The following is a 25,529-nucleotide window of genomic DNA, read 5'->3' as shown; positions in this document are numbered from 1 at the left end:
ATCCGGCGGTCTGCAGGGAGCTGGGTCCTCTCGTACCTCGCTGCTGCCGGGCTGGCTGCTGCAGGGAGGGGGGAGTATTTTTGGTATCAAGGTGTAGCTGTCCCGTTCTCCCTCAGCAAATGGATCCTCTCTTCCCTCTCATGTACTTAACCCCCGATCCCCCGTTGCATTAGACAAATTGCATCGATTCTCGGATCGGTCAATACCTCACACAGTCTTCTCATCTCCCCCTCGGGTCAGCAGTTTGACAACGTGGTTTGGTTACTTGTCTTCTTCCTAAACGGAAAGTGCATGGGCGCCGACCGCCCGATCCCCGCCGCAGCCAGCGGGGACCGAACTCCGTCCGCGGGGGCTCGGCTCCGGTTCCCACGGCCTTAGAACCGGGTCGGGGCGGCAGTGCAAGTCCCTCTCGGCCGGGCGGGTGGGGGGCAGCAGGGGCTTAACTCAAGTTTCGCTCTTTCTTCTTGGGGCGTTGGGTTTTTTCCTCTTTTCCTTTAAACCTGTGCTTGTCGGGGGGGAAGGGGAAATTTCGTTTCAGTTCCCCCCTCCACTTTTGCAATCCAGAGCAGCTCTAGGAGAGAGAGAGGCACTGAAACACAGTGGCCAGGCAGACTTCTCCGGCTCCAGTCTTCCCCCGCCGACGCCTGCTCCACCACCGCATGACTGGGGGGGTGGGGATGGAGGGCGGCGTTGGTACCCACCCCACCGGCAGAGACTCACGCTGGCGGGACGCGGAGGAGAAGGAGGAGATGGGAAGAATAAAAGGGCTCCGAGGGCGGCCAAGAAGGGCAGTCCTCTCTCTCGCCTCTCCGAGTCCCGACTCCCGCCGGACGCCTTCCTTTACGCGGGGCTTCCCGCGGAGGGCAGCGCCGAGCCCGCAGCAGCCCCGCCACACGCGGTACCCGGCGGCTCGGGCGGCTGCTGCCGGTCAGTGCCGCGGGCTCGGCGCGGCTCGCAGAGGCTGCGGCGGCCGGGCAGAGGAGCAGCGGCAGGTCCCCGCCGGCCGCCCTGAATTATTCATGGAGGGTGTATTATATTCGCTCGCACAAATTGGAGCCGCTGTGCAATGCTATCCGAGAGCGCTACGCTCGCCCCCTCCTCCTCCTCCTCTCCGGTTCTCGCTCGCTCTGAGCCCCTGCAGCGCCTAGGATCACATTTCCTTTGTCATCTCGCCTCTTCGCGTGGTGTTTTATTGAGAAAACAAAAATAATATAAAACCCGGAGAAGAGGCGAGAGGAGGGGCGAGGGGGGGAAAGCAGCGATAACCAAAACGCCCGCCTCCCCCGCGATCTGCCGAGCCGGAGCCCACCGGCCCCGGGGGGTGAATTAGCAGGAATTACTCACTGATGCGGCAGCACCGTCCCAGGCGGCGTGGGATCCGGGGAGAGCCATCGCGCCGGGCGCCTTCCCCGCCTGGCGGGGTGCGGAGGGCGGCCCCGGGGGGGGGGGGGGGGGCGGGGGGCGCGGGGCTGGCGGCGGCGCTGGCTCCGGCCCCGCTGCGGCCGCCGGCACTGGGGCGGCGCGGCGTGCGGGAGCCTTTTAAGCTCCGACGGCGCGGGCTGACTTCCGCCCGGCTGCGGGGGGCGGCCGGGGGGCGGCGGCGGCGGGCAGGAAACATTCGCCCTCCTCCGGCCCGACCTGCCCCCATCCGCCCGCATCCAGCCCCCTCCGCCCACCCCCATTTTTTAATACCGCCGGTTTCAGCGCCGGGGACCCCCCTCCCACCGTGGGTCTGAAGCGCGGGGGTTCGGGCGGTCGCCAGACCCTCGCGCCCTTTTTGGGTCTGGGATGCGAGCGGGGCTTCGGGGCCGTTCTTTGAAAGCACCGAGGCGTTAATGCAGCTTTAAACATTAAGTCTCTCGAGTAATTGTTTTCTGACGCCCGGTCTAGGGGTGACCGGCTCCTCTCCGCGCTCTTGCGGTTGCCGCCGGGTCTGCCATGCCCGGGCGGGCGAGCCCGGGGGGGTTCGCTGCTGGGCAGGGGCAGGCGCTTCCTCTCCTTGAAAGTGACGCGATGAATTTAGCAAAAATTAGCGGGGATGCCATTTGCGCTGCTGCGAGACCACACTTCAATAAAAATTCGCAACAATCATTTTGTTTCTAATGAAACGCCGCGCCACCAGCAACGTATGGGTGGAAAGTTTTGGCTCTGCAGCACGACCGAGTGGCCACTGTCTTGGTTAGCGGGGCTTGTGGTAGCAAGAGAGGACGCGTGGCATTGCACCCTCAACAAGGAAACTGGGAATGCTGAGAAATTTTACAACGTGGAACTGGCTTAGGGATTGGAAAGTCAACAAAACAGGAAAAGGAATAAAAATGGGTAAATATACAGATTAGTGAATGAAAGCATCTGTAAATAAGCAGAATAAACTCAAATTACTGTTCAGTAATCATAATAAATTTTCAGAACCACCACGGAACAGGAAAACTGGTTATTAAAACATATTCATTTATGTTTCTCCTTTGTTTAGACCTTAGATGTACAAACAACTAATGTTATTTAGGCCTTAGACACGCAAATAACGCTAACTTAAATTGTCTACTTAAAAATGCCTTTTGTCTTCTACTGACAGGTACTAAACACAGCTCAAGCCATGCCTGTGGAGAGCTCTCTCCAAAAGCCCTTCAGAGAACTGAGAAACTCAGGAGTGCTAACATCCGTATGCAAGACCAAGCAATGGGAATCGCTGATGAAGTCCATGGGGCAACACACGTGCATTAAGTTGTAAACAAGCATGAATATTTATTATGCCCCTCAGTAGTATATTCTACTGAGAACTTGCCTTATGTATCACTGAAGGATTTGGCTCTGGGGCTGTGTTCTTTATATTACAAATCCATATTTTCCCATTTGAGCATGCAGGTGAAATCCACCACAGCTTTGACTATCAGGTTAAAAAATCATTGAGCCTTGCCCCAGTTCTGTTTATTTGTCCTGTGGTTGCCGCAAAGAGTTATGATGCTTCAGAGCTTGTCCTTTCCCCGATGAAGTCAGTTAGTTGTGAAAAGCGGGAACTCCCCGAGCAGCAAGCGCATGGTTGATCTGTTTGGGTCTCCCAGATAACGCTTTGCACCAGTTCCCTCAATAGAAACTGTCATCTTTTGTGTTCAGAAATATTTTAATTGGTCAGAAATTCCCAGATGTGTGTCTCCAGGCATATCTGACACCCCTGCCTCCCTCAGTGACAGCTGTTTGCTTTCCAGCAAACCGGCTGAAGGGGGCAATTCTGCACGTCGATGCTCCAAATGGTCCTTAACAGGCTCACGATGCTACCTAGGTGCTATGGAAGGTCTTTTTTGCTGACAGGATCCACTGTGTTTGTGCCAAAGCTCCCAAGGCTCGTTCACAGCTTACACCCTCCCCGAGCTTGTAAAAGGCTATAAGCAATTCACTGTCCCTGAACAGTAGGTCCTTATTCTCCAGCTGTCACCCTCATATTGGAGAACCTCTGTCTTGCTGAATCAAAGTCCTCCTTTTCTTCTCCCTCCACCACCACCACCGAAGGAATGCAACATTTTGAGACTTCCTCCAATTGTGGATGGCTTTCTGTCTCCACTATGAGAAATGCTGAAACAAAGCTAAAGGGAACACACCGGTATTATAATCCTTCTGAAACACTGGCTGCTGGAGCACTTGTGTGCTCAACTACACAGCAGATAGCACCGTGCATTTTTCTGCTTAGTGCATTGACTCAATGGTTTTCGATTCAATTAACTTGTTCTGCTATAAAAACACCCTCAGCTCTCCTCAGACCGAGGCCTCAGTATATTTCATTTGTTTTCTAAGCTGACAAACAAGTGAGTGAATAACAGCGTGGGGGCGATAGGTGAAGTGCGGGAGGCTTCTCATTCCTTGTTGGACAGCAGGATGAGAACTTATTTTTATGATTTTCGCCTGGGAAGCTAGTGCTTCACATTTTCCCTTTTTGTTTCTTAAAAACAAAAGAACAATAGCTATCCTGGTTAGCCGGGCTATTGTCCCTCTGTGCCAAATAAATGAAATCTCCCTGCTTACGTGAGTGTCTGAGACATTTCTCTGCATTCTGCTGGTTCTCCTTTGTGTCGCCCTGCTGAGGTTTCTCGCATTTTATCCCCTTTTTTTCCAGTCTTTTTCAACCCATTTCTCTCATCTTTCTTTTGTCCTCCATTCATACGCTGTTGCTGGTCTGAATTTGAAACGATGTGGTTTGTACTAAAGGCAAGCCCATCTTTTAAACCGTGTTGAAATCATAACTGTGTCATGATCACATCAGAACTGTGTTAAAACATTAACCATTAAAACATCCTAACAATGCTAAAACTTGGGCATGACTGGCCAGATCTTCAGACACACTTAACAAGAATCAAAATAACTCTGAAGATCCAGGCCAGCTTCTACTAGTTGAAAAATCTCTATTTGGCAACATTTGTCTGTCCTTGACTAACTGCCCAGCCACTGCAGCTAAAGGATGCATTAAAAATTCTTTTTTTTTTTTCTTTTTTCCCCTTAAATTTTAGTGGAAAGTAGGACATTAGGGCAGAAGACTGCACCTGAGTCATTCTCTAGCATCTGCTTAGAATATCGGGATGTGATTTCCACTTGGAAGCTCCGTTTTCTTGAAGTAAAGCATCTGCTTTCTGCCAGCAGCACTACAGAACAAACAGAATGGTGTTCCTGCCAAAAGCAATACAGCTGGAAAACCCAGGGGTCTGGAGGTTAAAAGATTTGTTAAAGAGAACCAGGTAGAGTAATCGTGAGTTTGGGGACATTTTACTGTAATTTTAGAGGCAAACATTCACAGAAAGAGCTCTCCCCTGTACTGCCTGTGTGAAGTGGTTCAGCAGTCTGGTGCGGGTTGCCCTGCTGTGCTGAGCACCGGCAGTGTTGCAAGCCCAGAGCTCAGCAGGTCTTGTGAGCAGGAGTCACTGAGAAGCTGCTGCAAGTCCCTGAACATGCACAGGTAATGACAAACAGAGAGGTCTGAGCTCCTGTTATCGTTGGTGCTGTTTCGCACCTAAGGACCCAGAAAACATTTCCAACTCCCATATTGCTATACCACAGACATAAAAAGCCAAGAGAGTGGTTCATCGCTTCAAATTCTGCACAGTCTTTTCTAGGGATTACCAAGATCTAAAATTCTCCCTGATGCACCAGAGAATCCCCTTCCTTGTTTAGCTGTTCACAAAGAGACAAGAGACACAGCATTACAGCCTGCTTGGATCTTTGCCTCCCCTGCTCAAGAATTCATCTAGTAAATCAGTGTACAAAAAGAGCACTTCCAACAGGTCTATCACAAGGAAAGTCTTTAGCAAGATCTTGATGCTGGTGTAGCCTTCAGAGATTCCACAAATAGCGCCAGATAAATGAAAGAGGAAGGTTTTGTTGTTGGTTTTAACTCGCTGTTAGTGACTTATTCATTATACTCAGAGGAATATCCATCTTTTTTTTTTTGTTTTCACCACAACTGTTATCCATGCACAACTGTGCCACTTAAGTTCAGCCACTTTAGCTCTGATTTGTGCTGGTTTTTTTTCTCCTTCCCTCATTTTTCCTCTTGCGAGCACAAACTTCTAAATTTGCCTCAGATTCCAAATTTGCCATGCCTGCTCCTGCACACTGACTCTCGCTCAACCATATATCTGTCATTGGATCCATTAGTAAGTACAGTAGTAAGCTCAACTTTCTGCATGTGTTGCTGAGCTTCCTGTATGGTATGCTGGATCTTGAGCAGGGTGGAGGCTTGGGGAGCAAAGAAGCAGTAAGTGTTGTCCCCATGGTATAAATCATTGGAAACTGGCTTGCTCAGCATATTAATTCAAGCTCTTGACACCCCCTCCTCCACCCATCTATCTCCTCTACAGCAGGGTCACCTTGAGTTTAAAGATGTGCTTGTTAGGGTGTGATGGGATCCAGAGGGGAGCAGAGAGAGCCTCCTCTATGCACATGTGCAAGTGAAATCTATGGATCTTGTTGGTAGGCATTTTGCATCTCTACAGACTTCAAGGGCTGGCTTGAGCAGCAGAGACCTTGCACTCAAATAGCTGACATTACTTTTAACCCCAGAGGCACTACCGGGTTTAGTCTATTCCCAGAAAAAGCAAACACCTACTGTCTTGCTTTACAGCACTAAGCTCTGCAGGCAACTGATGCAAGGATGTCGTTTTTCAATGTGCTATAGAAAGTTTTGGGTTTTTTCACTTTATTGTAATGTCTCCAAGAGCACCTTTATGTTTAGGCCTTGCTCTAGCTTTCCTACTGCACAGTGGGCATTTGAGACAAAACTAAATGACCTTTCTTTTCTTTTTTTCTTTTTCCCATGCATTCTGATTAATTTCTTCTTTTCAGAAATTCTGGCTGAAAATCATCCATTTCTAACCACATAGTGGGATTTAGCATCACAAGGACTTTTAGCACCTTTACCTCCCAATGACTGCATCTCTAAAACCAGTTTCCTCTTCCAGACTTCTCAAATCTCTCTCTATTCACCATCTGTTCAATCAGATTTCTTGTTAGACTAAGTACCTGTGTTGGCTTTAATCTTTGATGATGACAGCTCAACTATTGCCCCCCAAGGATGGGCTCAAGGCCAAAAGATGCAAATGTCTGGTTCTTCTCACCCTGATTCTGTTCTAAACAGCTTTCAAATGCAATGCCTACCATTAAGAATGGTCTAAATCCATGTCTCAATCACAAGAAGTGACTTCACTGACTGGGTGTGAAAACTGATGCTGGAGTAGTCTTAAAGGTTCTCAAACTCACCTTCAACAAAATGTCCCATCAGATCACTTTTCCCTTTCAGGAGAAGCTTGGCAAAACAGACATACCTTGCAAACATGCTCTGCAGGTCAAGAAATGCAAGCTCTGAGCAGCTGGAGGTAGAAAGCAGGTGCCAACATTATGGGCTAATAACTGCAAAAGTTTTGTTGTTAGCCTCCTGTTTCCTGACACTGCTTCTGCTCTGATACCTCACTCCGCATTTATCCTCTCTGCACAGCTAACTTGGCTGTAACTCAAAAGTTCACCTTACCTTCACTCCTGTTCACGTCCACAAGATCCTTTTACTCGGCTGGGGAAGTGCTTCTAACAGCAAGAGGTGGTGTACGCTGACGCTTAAGGGAGAGTGGCTTGTCAGCTGGTAATGCTTCCCCACAGCTGTGTAAACTCTGGGAGCAGGCAGCTGTTCCCCTTCAGATCTGGCGGTGGGAGCTGGGAAGCCTGGCACCCTCAGCTATTCATTACCAGCCCCCAAACTGGGACATGTGAGTGTCCCCTAGCACGCTGCAGCACTGCCATGGCTGACCTTGTGCCGGGAAGGGTGAAGTGCTTGTGCAGTTGTGTTCAGAGGGACAACAGTACCTCCCATCTCTTTGGATGGTTGTGAAGGTCGCCTACATCTTCTACATCTTAAGGCCATCTGCATCCAAGCACTGCCTCTCCCCTTCTGCCTCCTCAGCATTATTCCCTGGGGAGTGTGGACAGACCTATTCTCCCTCAGGGCCATGCAGTGTAATTCCCTGAGCACTGGCAAACTGTGACCCTCATCCAGTGGCATGCTCTCCCAGACGATTTCGTGTAACATGCAGCACTAATCCTAACCCACATTAGGGTGCTGCTCTCTCCTGAAGTCACTCTGATCAAGACAGGTATAAATTGAATGCTGAGAGAGAAAAGCGGTGCTATTTCTGCATTGTCCTTAGCAGGAAACATGCTTGGAGCTAATTGGACCTGAAATGTTTAGGGTTTATATGTTGAAACCACCGCTGGTCAGGGACAGTACATACAAAGGTAATGTGCTCCTTTATGAGAGTGAATGAATGAGCAAGCAGCCAGGCAGGGTGCTAATCAAACTTTCTGGTTCATATGAGTTTTTATTGTGGTTATAATTGTGTTTCCTGTAGGGAAAGCTGTAAGGTGGACTCTGTGGAAGCTTCTGCTACCTTGCAGTATGCCATTCCTCCAGGCTCAGGTTACTGGTTGAAGCTGCTGTGTAGTCACGGGACATGCAAGAGGTTGGAGTCTCCTGTCTTGGCTGGAGTCTCCTATCTTGGCTTCTCTGCAAAGACTCTGGGAACAAGAAGTGACCTGTGAAGAGGTTATTCCCCTCCTCACTGCTCCATCAGGGAGCTTAGAAGGGAGAAGTTCTTGGCCTGGCTGGCTCTCTCTGGCAGTGGGAGCAGGCAGCTGCCTCCTCTCCTACATGAGACCCCAATGGCATCCCTACAGTCCTTCATAAAAGTGGACCTACAAAAACAGCTGATGAGTTGCGTCACAGCCCAAAGCCCCTGTCGCATGCCACTGGGAAAAAAGGCAGCTAAAACTCTTTGGGTGAGAGTCTCCTCCCAGAAAATGAGCCCAAGGAGCCGCACGTTTCTTGGAGGCTATTAAATGTCCCTTTGCACGTGCCTCCTCGCTGTGCACAGAAGGGCCCTGCGCCTGCCGGTGTAAAGCCTTCCCAGTATACCTCCACCACAGCAGCTATAAATAGGCTGGGGGATAAGACAAAGGGAAGTTTTCTTGAAATGGAGGATACCACAGGTCCTGTTTGCAGGAGCGGGAACTTTATAGGGTAGGCAGCCATTCAGGGAAGTTTTAAAGCTGTTGATTTGGCTGACGCTGTAGGTCTTAGAGAGGGGAATGCTGTCACTCTGAGGATTTTTTCCCTTTTTTGCTGTGCTAAAGCAGGGAGGGTGTTGTCTCTCCTTTCAAATAAAACCCACGTACATTTTATGGTGATGGATGTCTGCTGGGAAGAGAAGTTTGTATATCTTGTGTTCACTAGCTGCAGAGCAGTGGAGTGGTGCTGAGCCAGACAACCCCTTTCGTGAACCACTGCCTGGCAGTACAGATGCTCCTTTATTTAAATAAAAGCAGCCGGGGGGCTTGTGTGGTCTCTGCATGCAGACCCTACCCTTCCAGGGAGTTTCACAACTACAGGTCTCTGGATGCTACTGCAAGCTGGAGAAGTAAAAATAAGGAAGAAGGGAGCGAGCCTCAGGAAGCCAAATCAAATGGCGGTAGCAGCATCTCAGGAAGCTCGCCCAAGGTGGTGGGGTGCAGGGCAGGTGAAGAAGATCAGAAGTGTAGGAAATCAGGGAAACAGATGTGGCGATGCCAGGCTTTGGGGAGGGAGCTCCCGAGATGCAGGGCCAGCATTCCCATGCGTTCCCATCTGGCGGTGAAGGAAATTATGTAAAGTGGAGGGGCCAGGGGCCCCCTCTCTTTTTTTTTTTTTCTTCCAATTCTTTTCTCCCTTCACTTCCCATGATGCAATTAAACAGCCATTGCTGACATCATCATGTATGCACGCTGAATGCAGGCATTGTGTCTCGGCTGCAGTGCTGTACTATATATAGATTAGTTGCCAATCTCTGCTATGTATCAGCAGGGAAGACACCCAAGGAATTAAGAGAGCAGTTGCACTGTAGGACTCCTGGCTTTTGTCCCGTGGCCTCAAGACACGATGGACTATACAGTGGAACTAGAAAAAATCAAAGATAAGTGATTTGGAGACCAAGCCAGGAAACTTTTGACTGATTGATTTGCAGCAGTGGTAGGAAACAGTCTTCTAGGTTGTGATGCATGAAGCAGAAAGACAATCTGACTGCTAGCATGTTGCTAGCTTCTTTTATGTGAAAATAAGTGGTTAGTCAGTAATCTCCCCTCACCAGACTCCATGCCAGGCAATATTAGATAGCCTGCTTCCTTGGCCTTGGGCAGATGAAGGAAAAACATCCTCCTGGGAATTGTTTTGGCCTTGTGGGCACTTGAGGGGACAGAGCTAATGAACTCCCCTCTGTGAGTGGTAAATGCACCCTGCAGTCCCCTGTGCACAGACCAAGCAGAGCAGCCAGTGCCTGTCCTGCCATTGCCAGTGGCGTGAGAGGGTGAGCACCCAGAGAGGACCACTGCTCTCTCTGCTGCCACTACATCAGGGAATCTCTTCCACAATGAGCCTGTTCAAGTGACCTTGCCAGCACTAGGTTAGGGAAATTTGGTCCTGTGCATTTCCAGTGGTAGCATTTTCTTTCGCAGCCAGACAGCTCCGTCAGCTCCTTCTCCCTCCCACCCAGCCCTTTGGCAGGAGGTGACAGGAGGTGGCTGAGCCAATCTAACAGCTCAACACATCAGAAAGGGGCAAGTCCTGCTCCTTCCCTCCAGCTCAACACATCAGAAAGGGGCAAGTCCTGCTCCTTCCCTCCAGCTTCTGCTCTTTGCTGCTCATCTGTGGACACCCCAGGCAGCTGACAGCAGGGTCTGATGAGTGCTTGAGCAGAGGAGGTGGTGGGATGGGGACCTGGAGCACGAGGGGGTCGGGGTCCTTGGAGGTAAGTAAACCTTCCCTGTTCAGCAGTGAGCTGTTAGATTGACTCAGACAACAGACAATTTGAGGGTGTAAATTGACCCTGAAAGGAAAGCTTTGATGTTAAGAGGCTTTTTTCTTTCTTGTTGACTTCACTCCAGGCCAAATTCCAACTGAACTGTGGCCATAGCAGCTTTCTCAACCATTTCATGGAGTCCCATACCACAGTGATGAGACTGAGTGTTGCCACAGCCCCAGGCACTCACCTTCCTGCCCTTACACTGCCCGTGGGCCAGTCACAGCATCTCTGTTCTTCACTGAGTAAATGGTACTTTTTTTCACTCTTCTGGTAGGCATCTAAAAATAAGTCAGGTAAAAATGTTTATTTCTTGTAGCCCCTGTGAGAGTGACTGTTGCACTGGTAGCAGGCACAGAATATGCTACCAGGGTGGTTTTGAAAATCTTCAGGGGTGGAGGTTCCCCAGCCTCCATGTTTCCCTGCTCTCGTGTCTGACACAGCCATCACAACAAAGGTTTTTCCTTTCATCCAGGTGGGATTTTCCTTGCTGCAATTTCTGCCTGCTGCCTCTTGTCCACCCAGTCTTCTCAGGGTAAATTAACCCAGTTCTCTTAGCTGTTCTTTACACATCACATCCCAGTCTTCTAACCATCTTAGTGCTCCTCTGCTGCACTTCCTTCATTATATTCGTATCTCTCTTGCACTGGGAAGCCCAAACAGGACACAGTAGCACAGGTCCAATCTTGCTGCTGCTGGAAACAAGGAAAGGACCACTTTCCTTCACCTGCTGGTTATGCACTTGCTGATCCAATCCAGTCTGGAATTAGCCTTCATGCTGCTGTCTCACGTTCAGGCCCGCAGGTCCTTTTCTGCAGAGGTGCTGCCCAGGTCCCCAGTAGGTCCCCACTAGTGCAGGTACTTATTCTAGATGAGGTGCAGGACTTTGCATCTGTCCATGCTGAACTTCATGGGGTCCCTGTTGCCCCATTTCTCTATCTTGTCCAGGTCCTGAACTGCAGCCCTGGTCTCCAGGCTATTGACCTCCTCCTGCTTTGACATTGTCTCTCAGTTTGTTGAGGAGGTGCTATTCCCCAGCGTGCAGGTTGCGTGACACTGGTGTAAACCAATTATGGCCTCAGTATTGACCCCAAAACTCACTTATGGACTGCCTGATGGACTCTGAATCTGTGACCACTCCCTCCAGAAGCTAAGCATCCAGACAGTTTTTCACCTGCTTTCTAGCCCATCCATGCAGCCCATACCACCTCAGTTTGGCTACAGGGATGCTACAGGTGAAAGCCTTGCTAAAGCCAAGGCAGGAGACATCCACTGCCCTCCTTACCCCTGCAGAGCAGGGCACATATTCCATCAGGAGGGCAGGCAGGCTGGTCAGGGACACACTTCACCCTCGGACAACCCATGCTGGCTATTCGTAGTCACTCTCCCGTCCTTCATGAGGTAGACAAAGAGTCCCTCAGGACTTGCACTGAATTGAGTCTGACCATCTGGTCCTTCCCCAGATTCTCCTTTCCGCCTTTTTTTTTTCCCGAAGGCAGCTCTCACGTTGAGCATCGATCGGCAGATCAAACACAGACCTGGCTGAAGCTGATGGATGTACAAAGCAGCCTTCAAGTATGATAAAAGTGAAGGTCTCTGTGCAGTGAGAGCTGCTAGAGAAGCCACCATGCTCAGCACCTCAGTGAGCATTGTGCAGCCTGGAAAACACAGCCCAAATGTTCCTTGTAGGGGACAACACAGGACAGTCACAGTTTATAACTGCAATTACAATTGCAGAACTTTTGCAGTTTCACCAATAAATAACCCATGGTGTTACAGTCTATTTTCAAACAATTGAAAAAATCACTATATTTTGTTCCTCAGGTTGAAGAAATACAGTTAGTCCCCTGATGTGTTTACATTTCTGCTGGTACTTCTTAATCCTTTTAATTGCATGTATATTGCAGAGTTGAATGAGAGGCACAACTTCGGACATGAGGATCTGGTCCAGTTCAAGCCCTTCTGATGTGGCTATTTCAACAGTGAAAACAAAAGCAGCATCAGAGCAGGTGGGGAATACTGTGTTATTTCTGGAGGTATGAGGGAATTCTTTGTACTTCCTGGAGGCAAACAGTATTTCTCTTTGGTAGTGGGGGAACTGATTGCTTCTCACTATTTTTTTTTAAATCCCAGACATGGAAAACCTCTATTTTTTAAAACTGATTTTACATCTTTTCTTGATGTAGCTATATATAGGACCCTAAAAGCTTTCACCTAACTGGCTAATTATATTTTGTTTTCAAGAGAGAAATGCTTTAAACTTCCCATAATATTAAACAGCTTCCAAAGATGCTTTGAATATTGACCAAAGGCATGACATGGGGATGATTTGACTGTCAAAACAAAGCTCCCAGAACACCCCTAGGAAACTGGGCATCTCAGGATGCCTGACAGCAGGAGCTGAGGGTTAAGGCAGCATCTACACTGCCTTGATTGCCCTTAGGCACCCTGCTATGCTGGCCCTGGCAGGTAGCTGCTCTGGATCGAAAGCACAAATTTGTCTTTTAGGATGAAGTTTTGAACTTTTATTCTCTGATTGTGCAGATCCCAGAATGACGTGAGAAACTGCTAAACCTGTAGTTCCTCGCCAACAAAAAAGCTCTTACCTTTGTGCAAAGCCTGAAGTGCTGACTGTCTCAGACCTGAGGGTGTCTCCAAAAGCCCGTGGAGAGCTATCTGATCCTGGTGATCTGCAAAGCTATGAAGCCCTCTCTGCTTTTCAGGTTTCTGATGCAAGTGCCTTGCATAATACCACAGGCTTCCAGGTACAGGGAGCGTGGCCAGCCCACAAAGCCGAATGCATATCTCAGCCACCTTGAGGCCAAAATAACCCGACCTCTAGATGATCTTCGGAAGATGATGAATAATGTATTGCCTCTCCCAGAAGGCTGATTTTTGCCCGTACAGTAACTGACAGTTTTCCTGACATCCACCAACTGTGTTGGCTTGTATATTTTCAAAAAGGGTTCTGGGGTTATTGAGGGGGAAAACCTGTAGAGCAAAGGAAAGATCACTTCAAAAAGAAGTCAAATACTATTGCAACCACCAAATGGGAGTGACTTTTGGGACACACAGTAACTGCAGCGTTGGGATTCTCCTGAGCACAATAAAATCTATCAAAGAAGAAACAGCAGGAACTGAGGGCTAGGAGAGAACTTCCAAGGAGTTAATTAGTGCTGTATTAGTGTTTGTGGGTAAGCAGACCTGTAAGTAAGGACATACATTTGTGAGGTCATTTAGAAATTCCTGAAGATGCTCTCTTTCTTGGCAAATGACAGCACCAAGCCACTGCTGACACACATCCTACCCACTATGAGAGATAGTTTACATGTCACTCATTATGGAAAAGGCATTACAGAATAAAGTCCAAGTCCTTTGGTTCAAAGAAATCCCCAGGACTGCTTCAGACTAGCTGCTTGCCATCTACAGCTGTTTCCTGCTGGGCTGGGACTGTTTCCAGGAGTCATTGGATCCCCAGGATCAGCTGGATCATGGCAAAATCATCTTCTGGTGAAGGAACTCCCTACAGTGGACAAGAACCCTCCCATGCAAGGAAAGGCTTGTTTCCCTCTGCTCTCCCTTATCCTGGAGCTGCCATTAAAAAGGTTTAGAAGCAGCAGCCTCATGTCATGAGTCACAAAACTGAGTTTTAATTCCTGGAGGAAATTTTTTAAGTGATTTAATGCTTAGAAGTTTACACTTTCTGAGGGGTGGGCAAAGCTCCTAAGCCCTGCTTTGGTGCTTTTAAAAATGTGCCCTGCCAATCAGCTGCAGATGTGTTTGCTGGGTAAGAAGGGTGCTACTGGAGATTCCCCTACTTTTTTCAGCTAGACCATTTCCTGGGAGCAAGCCCTGTAAAATGTCTGAGCTCTCACCCTCATGGATGGCAGGAATGGGCTGCACTTCCTTCTGGTGTAGTTTTTGGGCAGTGCTGCCCTTTGATGCTCTGTCCTGCTCCCCTTGCTATCCTTCTCCCAGTGCTCCACTGGGCTGGCTGCCTGTTTGCTCTAGCTGGACGCTCACTGTAAAGCTGGGGTTGTCTTAAATGCTTTTAATAGTGGGGTGGCCTGCTATTCTTAAATGAAAATATATACTTAGACACAGCTAATTTTCAGGAAACCACATTTTCTGCCAGCATAACTTCACTGGAGTCAATGCAACTTCTTTTCCAAGAACGCCTGTGTGCAGGGGATCACATCCATTATCAGGATTGGAACTGCTTGCAAATAAGAGCACAGACCTCTTTTGAAACATAATAAAAATGAGTGCTTCTGTAGAATTTATTATATATTCATTATGCTCAGGCTGACACCACTTGTGTTCCTTATGTGCTTTTCTCAGTTAAATTCTTAAGCACTTGTATAATTTCAAGCACCTGGAGAGCTTGGCTGGCTTCACTGATGCTGTTTCTGTTTAGCCTGATGCCAGGGTTATGCTGCAGTGTGTGCTACAGTCTAAACAGGTAGAACTACTGGTTTTGACTTAAGTGTGTTTTGTCTCTTATTTCTCTTGGGGTTTTATCTTCTGAAGTGGTTCTCTGAACTAAGTACAGCTCCAAGGTCTTCTCCATGCCTTTGGGAGATAACATCCACCTTGTTGGGACTTGCTGATTAAACTGTGTGGGAATGAAGGGCCATTTGACTCGCCAGCCTGTCTTAGGCCTGCTGTGATCCTTTAACAGCCTGGGAGACACAGCAGGAGCTGGAACTTCCAGGGTCTGTGCTGTTGTGCAGAGAAGCTGGATGCTTAACTGGAAGAAAGCAGGGATACATGAGATGGGAACTGAGTGTCTCAGCACCAAGGGCAGTGGGTAGGAAAGTAGCTCCAGAAATACAGCTCTGAGTATAGCCACCCATTACAGGAGAAGGCTGTGTGTGTGGCTCCTCCTGTTCCTCTGACCAGTGGGTCAGTGCTCACCCCTCCCTGAGGTCACGGTAGGCTCCCATTGCTCCCCTGCAGGCTGCACCTACCTGGCTGAGCTCAGGCAGGGGCAAAGCTCACTCCTGGGGAGGGCTGAGGTGGACACGAAACCTTGCTCAGTCTTTCTGCAGCCAGCATCTTCTATCACAAGGAAAGATGACAAATTGTTTGTTAAATTATTTAAGATATTACTGACTGGTTATGAATTATTAAAGCGTTTATTACTTACCATTTGGATGGCAACTCGGGGCAGAAAATCACAAGCCTTTCAAGAAACCTGAGGCCAGCCATAGCGTGCCAGACATGCCGGGGACTCGGGGGTGAGCCGAGGTGGTGGGTGCAGCAGCATCTGGTGTGAGAAAAGGCACGGCTGGAGCCTGGAGCGTGATGCAGCCTGCGCTGCTGCAGATGGCTTTGCCACTGGTGCTGCAGTCTCACAACCTCCTGCCACTCCTCCCAGTGCTATTTTTATTTAATATTTGCATGATGGCCTCGCTAGGACCTCTTTATACCACATGCCATATAACCGACAACAGAGACAATCCTTGTCCTGGTGGTTTTCTCCCCACTACTGCAATTTTCTTACAGATTCAACTACCTTTAGGTAGGAGGGGACACTACAGAGCAAGAGAATGCTAATTCTCATCAGCAAATGTATGTTTGTTTATGATCTTGCTCTGTTGAAGATATTTGAAATTTTTTGTACTAGCCTATTTTCCCCCTCCTTTCCAGCCTCCCTCATGTTTGGGGGTTTTTTTTTTGCTTTTTGTTTTAATCTTCCCATTCCTTGAAACTGTAACCATGTGCTGATCATTAGGACTTCTGTTCAATGCATACTTATCCTTTGTGGTCAACGTTCACGAGCTGGAGGTTAGTGATCAAAGAAAGAGTGTACCTTATCTTCCAGTGTTATTTTGAGGAAGACAAAGCAAGGAGATAAGCGTAGTTTGGACATGAAGCTCTGCCTAACAATGTTAGACTGCCTCCACATCAGAGTGGAGACAGTCAGGATTGGGCAGTGGTTAAAATATAACTACTTGGAGCAAAAATTCTGCTGGTGGGTTCTGACCACACAACATGGCTGCTCAAAATTGAGAAGAAGTTCACAATTATCCTTTGAGCTGTGCTAGTTTGGTTTGCACGCATAGATATATCACAGCATCCAGAATCCACAGGGTAGCCAGCGATTGCTGGAAATCTCTGAAAGTTTTGTGAAAACAGTCAGCTGAATATGTTTGTCCTTGAAATGCACTGTTTCTTATTTAGCATCCTGTGCTCATTTTTCCTCCCTTGCAAACATTTCAGTCATTCAGCCCAGGAACTGATTAAACCACCCAGTAAACACAGTACAGATGTCAAAGTGAAAAATTCACAAGCTATTCATAACAAGCCATCTGCTGAAAATAATTTGCCTAAACTATTTGGGGAAATTTTACAAAGTAATGAAAATGCTCAGAGATATTTGGGAAGATTCTGATTACCAAAAATCATGAAAGGGCCTAATGATATGTTTTGGATACAACTGAAACCTTTACAGCTCGCTGCAGGATTTGGGATAATAAATGCTCTTTGGCCTGCCATGCTAAGTACTGGCTGCTCAGTTTTGAAGCACGTAAACCTTTTTCATGTTCACGATTACCCTACAAGAATGCAGTTTGGGCATAGTCCATGGTCTGATTTATATTCCCAGGGCAATAAATGGCCAAACTCCCACTCAGGCTGTATTCAGACTATATTGGAAACCCAGCCTTTAGAAACTCAAGCCATCCGAACAACACCAGGTCATGCCCAACCTTTGCAGACCTTGCTCAAGAAAAGACATACCTAACCTTCAACAATTTTTCATTCAGGTAAATCATTGTTTTTCCTTGGCTGTTCAAATTGTTTCTGTTGTACGTTATCCTGGTTTTAAGAGCTCGTGCTGAGTCCCAAAGATGGGCTCTTTCATGTGCCATGGCTCCAGGAGCATGTTTCTCCATTCTCTGCATCTTTTCATTGCCTGGGTTTACACACTGGTGCTTTGACAGACACCTGAGCTGGCTAAAGTGGTTTTTGTGTGTGAAATGCAGATTTGGGCCCCTGGGAGATGTATTTGCTGGTACATCAGACATCTCAGTTTTAAACCACAAGCAATTTCCTGAAGAAGGCTTGAAATGAAATAAGAAAGAAGGGGAAAAGATTAGTATCTCCAGGGGACATTTTCCAGCACATCACTTAAATCCTCCTCCCCAGCCTACAGGCTGAGTAAAGGTTAATCCTATAGCAACTAAAATCCCATACAATCCACACTCCCTCAATGTACACATTTCCAGGAGGAATTCCTCTGACTGAGCATAGTTGGCAGCCACACAGAAAGGTATCTCAGCTTAATGGCCACAAGTCAGTGGATATCTAGGTCCATCAATCTCCAATGGATATAAAAGCCACACAGGGACATTGCTGCTGTGCATGTGCGGGATGGGGGCTTCCTTTGTGAGGAAACCATGTGGACCAGGAAGAAAGACCTCTCTGAAAGCCCACACCCTCTTGGGTTGTCTGACCTTTCACTCTGGGATTAATGGGCCTGGGGTCAAACAGATAGGTAGGTACTTAATGAATTTTTCAGTAGATGTTACATCTGAAGTCTGTGTTTACTGAGTTGTTCCCATGTCCTGTTTCTTCTTTTCTTTGGAAACTGTCAGTATAAATATTCTAAACAGACTGAAAAGTCCATGAGTAAAGCTGGTTGCTGAACTTCCCCAGTGATGAACACAGGGAAATTTGTTTTATGTTTGTAGTCAGAACTTGTTTTCCATTTTCAAGTGACTTCTGGTATTGAAGTCCTAATTAGGTACTTTTAAATAGAGATGAGCTAATGCATTGTCCAGCTGCTCTTGCCACTATCCTGTACTTGCTGATAGTTGCCCATCTGCTCTTTGCCAGCTTAAAATAAACATCCACTAGTAAAATGAAAATACGTTCATTTAGAGTATTATCCTCATGCTACACAATCCAGTGTTTTCCATCTAAAAGTTCATTCTGTTCAATAAAAAACCACAAAAAATGCAGTAGCTTGTGTTAGCAGAGGGACAAACTGAACTCACTTTACGAAAATATGCCATTAAATGTAGCTGCCAAACGAAAAACTCCAAAACCTGCGTTAGCCTACTTCCCTTGATCTTTTACCTTCTAACACCCAGATCCACGAAGCTGTTAGCGTGTCGGATTCTCGTTGACTACAGCGGGAGTAAAGCTCCTGGGTGCTATCACAAAGGTTTGGTCTGAGGGTCTCCAGCCTTGCATTGTGCACAACCCTGGCGGAGCTTCGGCACGTGCCGTTGCCTGCGTTTCCGATGGGAAAACGATGGGAAAACGGGGACCCCCGCTGCAGGTCTTTGGGCAGAGCCCCTCGTCTGCTTCCCCGGCGGTGGGGCCGGGAGATCGCGACTCCCGCCACGGAGCAGGCGATTGCGGAGAGCTCGGGCTCGTTCCGGAGGCAGGAACCCGAGATGCGAACAGCGAGCACACGGCGCGGTCCCGGCGATGCTCCCGGCCAGCGCCGCTCCCGCCAGGACGCGTCCCCGCACCGCTGCCGCCCCTGGGCGCTCCGTGCCGAGGGGAGCGGGGCCGGGGGGGCCCAAGGCGGCGGGGCTGCCGGCGGAGGGGCGGGGGGCCGGCGGTCCCGGCAGCGGCAGCAGCAGCGCCCGCCCGGGCTCGGCGGGTTCGGCGGGGCTCGAGCGGCACCCAGCGGTACCCGGCGGCACCGGGACGGGACAGCGCCGCGGGCTGTGCGGCACCGCGCACGGCGGAGGGACAGCGGCACCCGCTTCTTAGCAGCGCCTGTCGCGATAGCACAGCGGGTGGTGGGTGCAAACCGAAGATGGGACGGCTTGGACTGGCTGTAAAGAAGGAGTAAGGTTTCTTACAGTCAGGGTGGTGAGACACTGGCACAGGTGGCCCAGAGAGGCCATGGATGCCCCATCCCTGGAAACATTGATGGTTAGGGTTGGATGGGGTCTCTGAGAGTCCTGATCTAGTTGAAGATGTCCCTGATCATTACAGGGAGTTTGGAACTAGATGACCTTTAAAGGTCCCTTCCAACCCAAGCCATTCAATGAATCTGTGATTCTGTGATACTGTGAGTCTGTGTTTCTGTGAGTCTATTGTTCTGTGACTCCTAACCCTGGGAAGGCCTTGAAAACTGGTGTGGTTTTCTGCTTTTGTTTTTGTTTTAATAAAAATCACACACACATGGAGGAGTGGCAGAGGCCAGGGAAAGCCAGAGGGAAGGTCAGGGCTTGCTGCTGCTGTGCTGGGGACAGGAAGGGAAAGGGCTTTGGAGCCTTTCTCTCTCTGCTACAAATATCAGGGAGCATGGTTTCTCCACCCTCTAGCTTTGTCCCGAGGAAATCCTACCAAGATGGAGCCAGAAGTGCTTCAGGGCTGGTTTGCATGATGCAAACTTGACCTTCTTCTGCCAACAAGAGAAATGGAAGAGGAGATGAAAATCTGTCAGATTTAGCGGCAATCCCAGCCAGTGACATTTCAGTGGAGCTGCTGTGGGCTGGGAGTGCTGCACTTAAGAATAGATTTTTTGGCAAAAATAATTTAATCCACTGCCTTAGAGTAACAAACACCATCTTAATCATGTCTAGAATGGTCTGCATGCTTGTGTGAACCAGCCACAAAGCCCACAGCCCATCCCTTGCCTTCATCCTCTGGGTCTGATCCAGAAACTGTGCCAGTTCTGCCAAATTTTGCTCCAGCTGAACTCCTCAGGCAAGTGAATCTTAACCCTATCCCTTTTTAGGGTGTTGAACATTGCTGTCTTTGTAAGAAACGACTATTGATAAGGATGATCCAACTGTGGGTTTGAAAACATGATAGATAAACAAATAGTGCTCAAATGGCTGCATTTCAATGGAAGTGGTGTTTAGTGGAAAAAATATTTTAGGAAAAAAGCTGTATTTATTATTGGTTTAAATCTTTTTAGCATGATTACAGACTGGGTAGACAATCTACTTTTCATGTGGTGTAAAAGAATCCTCTTAAATGAATAAAATATGGGATATCTTAAGAGCTCAGCTTAAAACCTAGCAAAAAAGAGGAAAGAAAAAAAGCAGAGAGAACACAGGCAAGTCCCTGTCTCAGCTCTCATTGCCATCTGAGAATTCGTGGTTGGGATGCTATGAAAGAACAACCCCTGGTGGGACAAGAATTAAAATTAGAAGAAGAAGGAAAAAACCCTAAAATACAAAGTGACCCATGAAACCTAGCCCAGAAAGAAAGAGGGCTACCAGAGGAAATGAAGTTAAGGATATGTTTGGAAGGAGTTTGTTTTCTCAAAGCCTTCCGTTTCACTGCAGCTGATTTAAAACTAGGGTTGTATTTCAGCAGCAGCAGTTGTAGGAGTGCAAGAGGGGAGTCTGCCTCCTCAGCCTCTGCCAGCATGCTTCACATGGAGTTGTTTCTGGGATTGGGCTTAGAAGCTGTTCTTGGGACCAGACCTGGAGGAAAAGCTGCCCTTTCCTTCTGGTGACCCAAGCAATACTGCATAGGGGCACAAAAGGTGTCCCTTAGCCTGGCTGCAGACAAACCCAGGAGATTGTTGCCCAGCAGTTTTCCCCACTTGCAGGAATGGTCAGCAGTAATACAGGTCTGTGCCCACCAACACAGGGATTTGTGCAGTGCAGCAATTGTACCAGATTTTGCTGAGGAACCAGTGCCATGCCATTTAAACTTTTTGCATCATAAATGCTTGTAGAGTCATCATTCCCCCATCAGCTCAGCTTCTTCCCTCTCAGTTCAATGGCTTCATAAGTATGCCTATTTACTTATTTTATTTACTTCTTGCCTTTGTTGAAAAGACAGAAAATCACTGAATAATACCTTTTTTTTTCCGGACAGTTTGTCTATTCAGCTCACTTACTGTTTAGAAAACATCACTGGAGGAGATCTGAGCAAGCCGTCGCAGAGCAGAGCCAACCCTGAAATGCTGTGCCAGAAAGTTAGCCCCAAGATGGTGTTCAACACAGCAAATTCCCATGAGGAGCTTGGGAATGGCTACAGGAGCAGAGAAGGGGTTTATTCCAAAGGACATGGGCCCTCAGGGAAGAAAGGCAAGCATGTTGTGTGGTGGTGAGACAGCCTTACTCCTGGTAGTGACTTCAGTGCAGTGAGATTTTCGTGTTGTGGCTAGAGCTCATTTTTTCCTCATGGCCAAGTGTTTGTTAAAGCAATGCCCTGCTTGCCTGTTGCCTGCCTCTCCTAAACACACTGGGCAGTGGGAGAGGCAGGACATCAAGCCAGGCTCAAAAATAATGTTTTAGCAACTTCAGTGAAAATGTCACTCCTCCTGCACGTGTACCTAGTCACACGGCACACTCCATTCCCCCAGGCGGGCTGTTTTCCAAAGGCTGGGCTGTCACAAACTGCTAACAGCAGTGCTTTTCATCTCACACTGCTGCTCCAAGTGGGCCACATGTGGGCTGTTCTCCACTTCTGGGCACAGACCTGCTCTCCTCAGGGCAATCCCACTCCAGCCAGCGAAGCCTTGCTCCTCTGCACACTCCCCCTATTACATTCTCCTTAACCACAAAATGCTTCTCTTTCTCGCCCCACACTGGGAAACTCTGTGAGGACCATGGCAATAACAAATGACCCCTGGGAGTTTTGTAGCTCCTTGCTAGGTCAGGATGTCGTGCAGCAGCAGGTGGTGTCTGCTGTTGCATCTTTCCCAGTTGATGGCAGGAGCAGCCAGCTGTGTTTTCCAGAGGCCCAGTTTCCAGCCCTCCTCAGGGGTGTGGTGGGTGTCTGTGATGTCCAGTGATGTCAGCTGGAGGTTGCTGACACCATAACGCAAACGTGTTTCAAGGGATGGTTCAAATAATAGATAAGCTATGGGGAAGTTTCTGCTTACCAAGGATCTTTACACTTGAAATACTTGTACTAACCATGTCTGAAAATAGCAGTGTGGATGGGGAAATATAAATTACACTGTCAAAACCCGAGCCTAGTAAATGCTGCAACGGGGATATTTCAAGTTCATTAGCTCTTTACAAAGCCATGCTTATACTGATTTGGATAGAAAAATATCTCCAGAGAAGGGGTGCAAATCTGCCATCATGGTCCAGGGACTGAAGAGCCCGGTTGTCCCTTGCCACAGCACAGGTGCCTGGGTGCTGAGCGGCATTTGGGAACACAACATCTCACTGCACGTCATGGCTGAGGACACTTTATTGCCTTCTGTCAACACCCCAGCACCGAGCTAGGAAGTAATATGTGCTTCTAGTGATGTGATCCCTCAGACAGCATTTTAAATCAAGCTTCTGTCTGTGGGGAGACATGAGAGTTCCCGTGACACCATTTTTATTTCAGGAAGAATAAAGGCATTCATCTCCGCAACATTGGATAGATTCACTGCCTTATCCCAATAGGGCATCTTCACATAAACAGCTGAATTAAACTGCAGTCTGGAATAGCAGTCAGGGGTAGGAAACTCAGGCACTAATTTTCTTTCTTCACTGAAACTATCCATGTTTTATCGCTCTGAAGGGGTTAGCCAGCAGTTTGTGCTGTGGCTTCCAAATAATGGCACCATTTTTCCTCTGAGTCATTTTTGTTTGAATGCTGATAACTGGTATTTATATTTTCAAGACCAGTTGTGGCCAGGACTGTGAGAAGAAAATCAAAAGCAAGTTCCAACCTTTATTTTCATGGAATCTGGCTGAGCCATGGAGGTCAAATTGCAGTTTAAATCTTTAAAATGCAGTTTTAGTTCTAAAAGGATGATTGCACCAAGACAGCCAAAAGAGGAATGGTGATAACAATTTTAATACCAATGGGGACAGCTGATTTGAATTAAGCCTTTTCTCTCAAGTGAGAGACAGCAGCCCTTACAAGGACCACAACTCTGCCATGGTGGAGCTTTTCATGACCATTCATAGTCACAACCTTCCTGAATGCCGTGTAAGCTTTGCAAATATTGTCCCAGTTTTACAGATGTGGGACTGTGGCCCAAGACTTGGCCTGGGACCTCCCCTGAGAGCACTCAGCAATCCTGCAGTTGAGCTGTAACTTGTGAGAATTACTTCCATGCCCTTCTCACCTTCCTTGCCCTACACCAGCATCCTCCAGGCTGGATCTCACCCTCTGCCCCTTGGGCTGATGACAGCCCTTAGATGCATGTTCATGCACTGCCCAGCTGCTTTGAGTGAGGGCAGAAGAACCAGAAAGCTCCTCTGGCCCTTGAACTGATTTCATTCTCCAAGCAGTAGCAAATAAAGATAAGGAGAAAAAAACCATCAGCGTGTGGGGTAGAAAGCAAAGCTGATGAAGGATATAGATATGTCTGCTCACCACAGCCTATGGTGTACTTAAGTAACATAGCAAAGATTTTAAAAATCCAATCCTTTTATTTTAAAAGTAAGCATCACTTGTGAATATACAGCTGGGTGAGTTAATCATTTGGTGTTATTTTTAGTTATTTGATTTGTTTATGCGTTTTGAAAGTTGCTTCAGCCTCAGTGGGTCTAACAACCCAAGAGGACAGGGAAATGCAAATTGTGTTGTCCTTGTATCTTTTCTCCTTTTTAGGTTTTGCATCAATCTGATTTTTTCAGGTCAGTTTATATTACTGTTGGAGCTGAGTGTGTCCATCACCACATTGTAAAGATGCAAAGCTGCAAAGCCACAAATTCACAGAAGGTTGCTGCTTTATCTCACCTTTTCACAGACCTGTCAGTTTTCCTTATCGCTGGCAGAAACTGGGGGCAAAATCTGCACGTGAACTGCTTACAACGGGACCCGCCCTATTCACCCCGTGGGATAGGACTTCCCTGTCTTCTCTCTGCCTGCCCTTTGCAGAGTTTCCAGCAGCATCCTGGCTCCCAGCAGCTCAGACTACTGCGGTAAGGGGAGAGCTCTGCTCCATGAAACCCCTTCTCCCTCCTCCCAAACACTGCTGCTGGAGAGACACAGAGATTTAGCATCTCCCACCTGACACCAGGGCTATTTATGCAATATATTCCCCCTCCTTTTGTCCAGAAAGCTTCATCCCTCTGTCACCCCAACTGGGGTGACTCCTGAGGAGCAGAAATCCAGCCCTGGGGCGTCCATCCTGCAGAAACTGCACCTTGCTGGAGACAAGTACTGCACATGGCTGCAGCTGCTCAAGCCAACTGCGACAGCAGCCGCCGGCCCCCACGCACCAGGTCCGCGGCTCAGGTGTCCTCAGGAAGGAGAGAATTAGTGAGGACTTTAATGCTGGATTAGGCTGCCCCAAGTTTTCCCTTTTTCTCCTACCACCAGCTCAGCCCAAGGAAGCAGGCAGTCTCCGGTGTGGGTTACAGCCTGTGACTGCCCCTCGGAGTGGCCAGGTCCTCTCCCTGACCCACAGCCCCTTTGCCTCTCCAAGAACCTTGAGGTGGCTGATGCCTGGGGGTGTGCCCCAGGGCACCCTGAGGGCACAGGGATGGGAGCTGCTTGAGGTTACAGTTTACAACCCCACCCTGTCCTCTGCTGTGCAAAGTCTGGAGCTGAAATGAAGCATTTTCTTGAGAAAAAAGGCTTTTGCCTCTTCACTGTCTTTTTCAAAACCCATCCACCTGAACATGGGTAGAGCCCCCTGCACAGACAAAATGTTCTCCCCTGTGTTTTTACACATTTCCTTTCTACACAAAACCTTTGGGATATTCCACCAGGCTGCACAGAAATCTGCAGCCGTCCTGGCAGACTTTAATGGCCCTTAACCCCCGGAGGGCTGAGCAACCCAATGCTGTGGCCTTGCTCTTGCTCCACAGAGGGAGACACACCATTCCCCCTGTGGCCTGAGCTGAAACCATTAATGTAACTACTGGGAATCTGGAGCTGATGACTTGTTGAGTGGTAGCTGGTAGGCTTCTTGGCTGGATTTAGACAGCCCGCCAGGCTACCCTTCCGCAGCAGTCATGTGGAAAGCCGCAGAGAGCATCAGGATATTGCAATAATTCTGTCTTTCTGAAAAGCCAGTTCAGTGGCTGAATGAGCTCATGTGGATTCAGGACAAAAATCTCATAGTCATGCATCACAGAAATAAGAATTATAAAAGATTTCATATATGATTTACCCCTGGGACTTAGAGATTTGCCAAAACCACTGTGCTGAAAACCAGGAGAACACACAAGGATATCACTTTTCCTTCATTTCTCATCTTTCCTTGAACATCTGCTACTTGTTGTTGCTAGAGGGAGGTTTGGGATGAGGAGACACGCCAGATCTGACCCACTGTCGTAATTC

The 25,529-nt window shown here is 48.2% G+C and overlaps 1 long non-coding RNA gene across 1 annotated transcript; it reads right to left on the bottom strand.

The window, feature by feature from the left end:
- Positions 1-14,548: 14,548 nt before the first annotated feature.
- On the bottom strand, positions 14,549-18,611 carry LOC125335216. The gene is made up of 3 exons (XR_007207384.1): positions 18,441-18,611; positions 15,505-15,624; positions 14,549-15,416 (listed from the first exon to the last, which is right to left on the bottom strand). It is a non-coding gene; the product is annotated as an uncharacterized LOC125335216 (long non-coding RNA).
- Between the last annotated feature and the right edge of the window lie 6,918 nt (positions 18,612-25,529).

The sequence above is a fragment of the Corvus hawaiiensis genome, chromosome 1, assembly GCF_020740725.1.
Source record: "Corvus hawaiiensis isolate bCorHaw1 chromosome 1, bCorHaw1.pri.cur, whole genome shotgun sequence".
NCBI lineage: Eukaryota > Metazoa > Chordata > Aves > Passeriformes > Corvidae > Corvus > Corvus hawaiiensis.
Note: the sequence above shows the minus strand (reverse complement) of the source record. Positions and strands in the feature narration are given on the sequence as shown.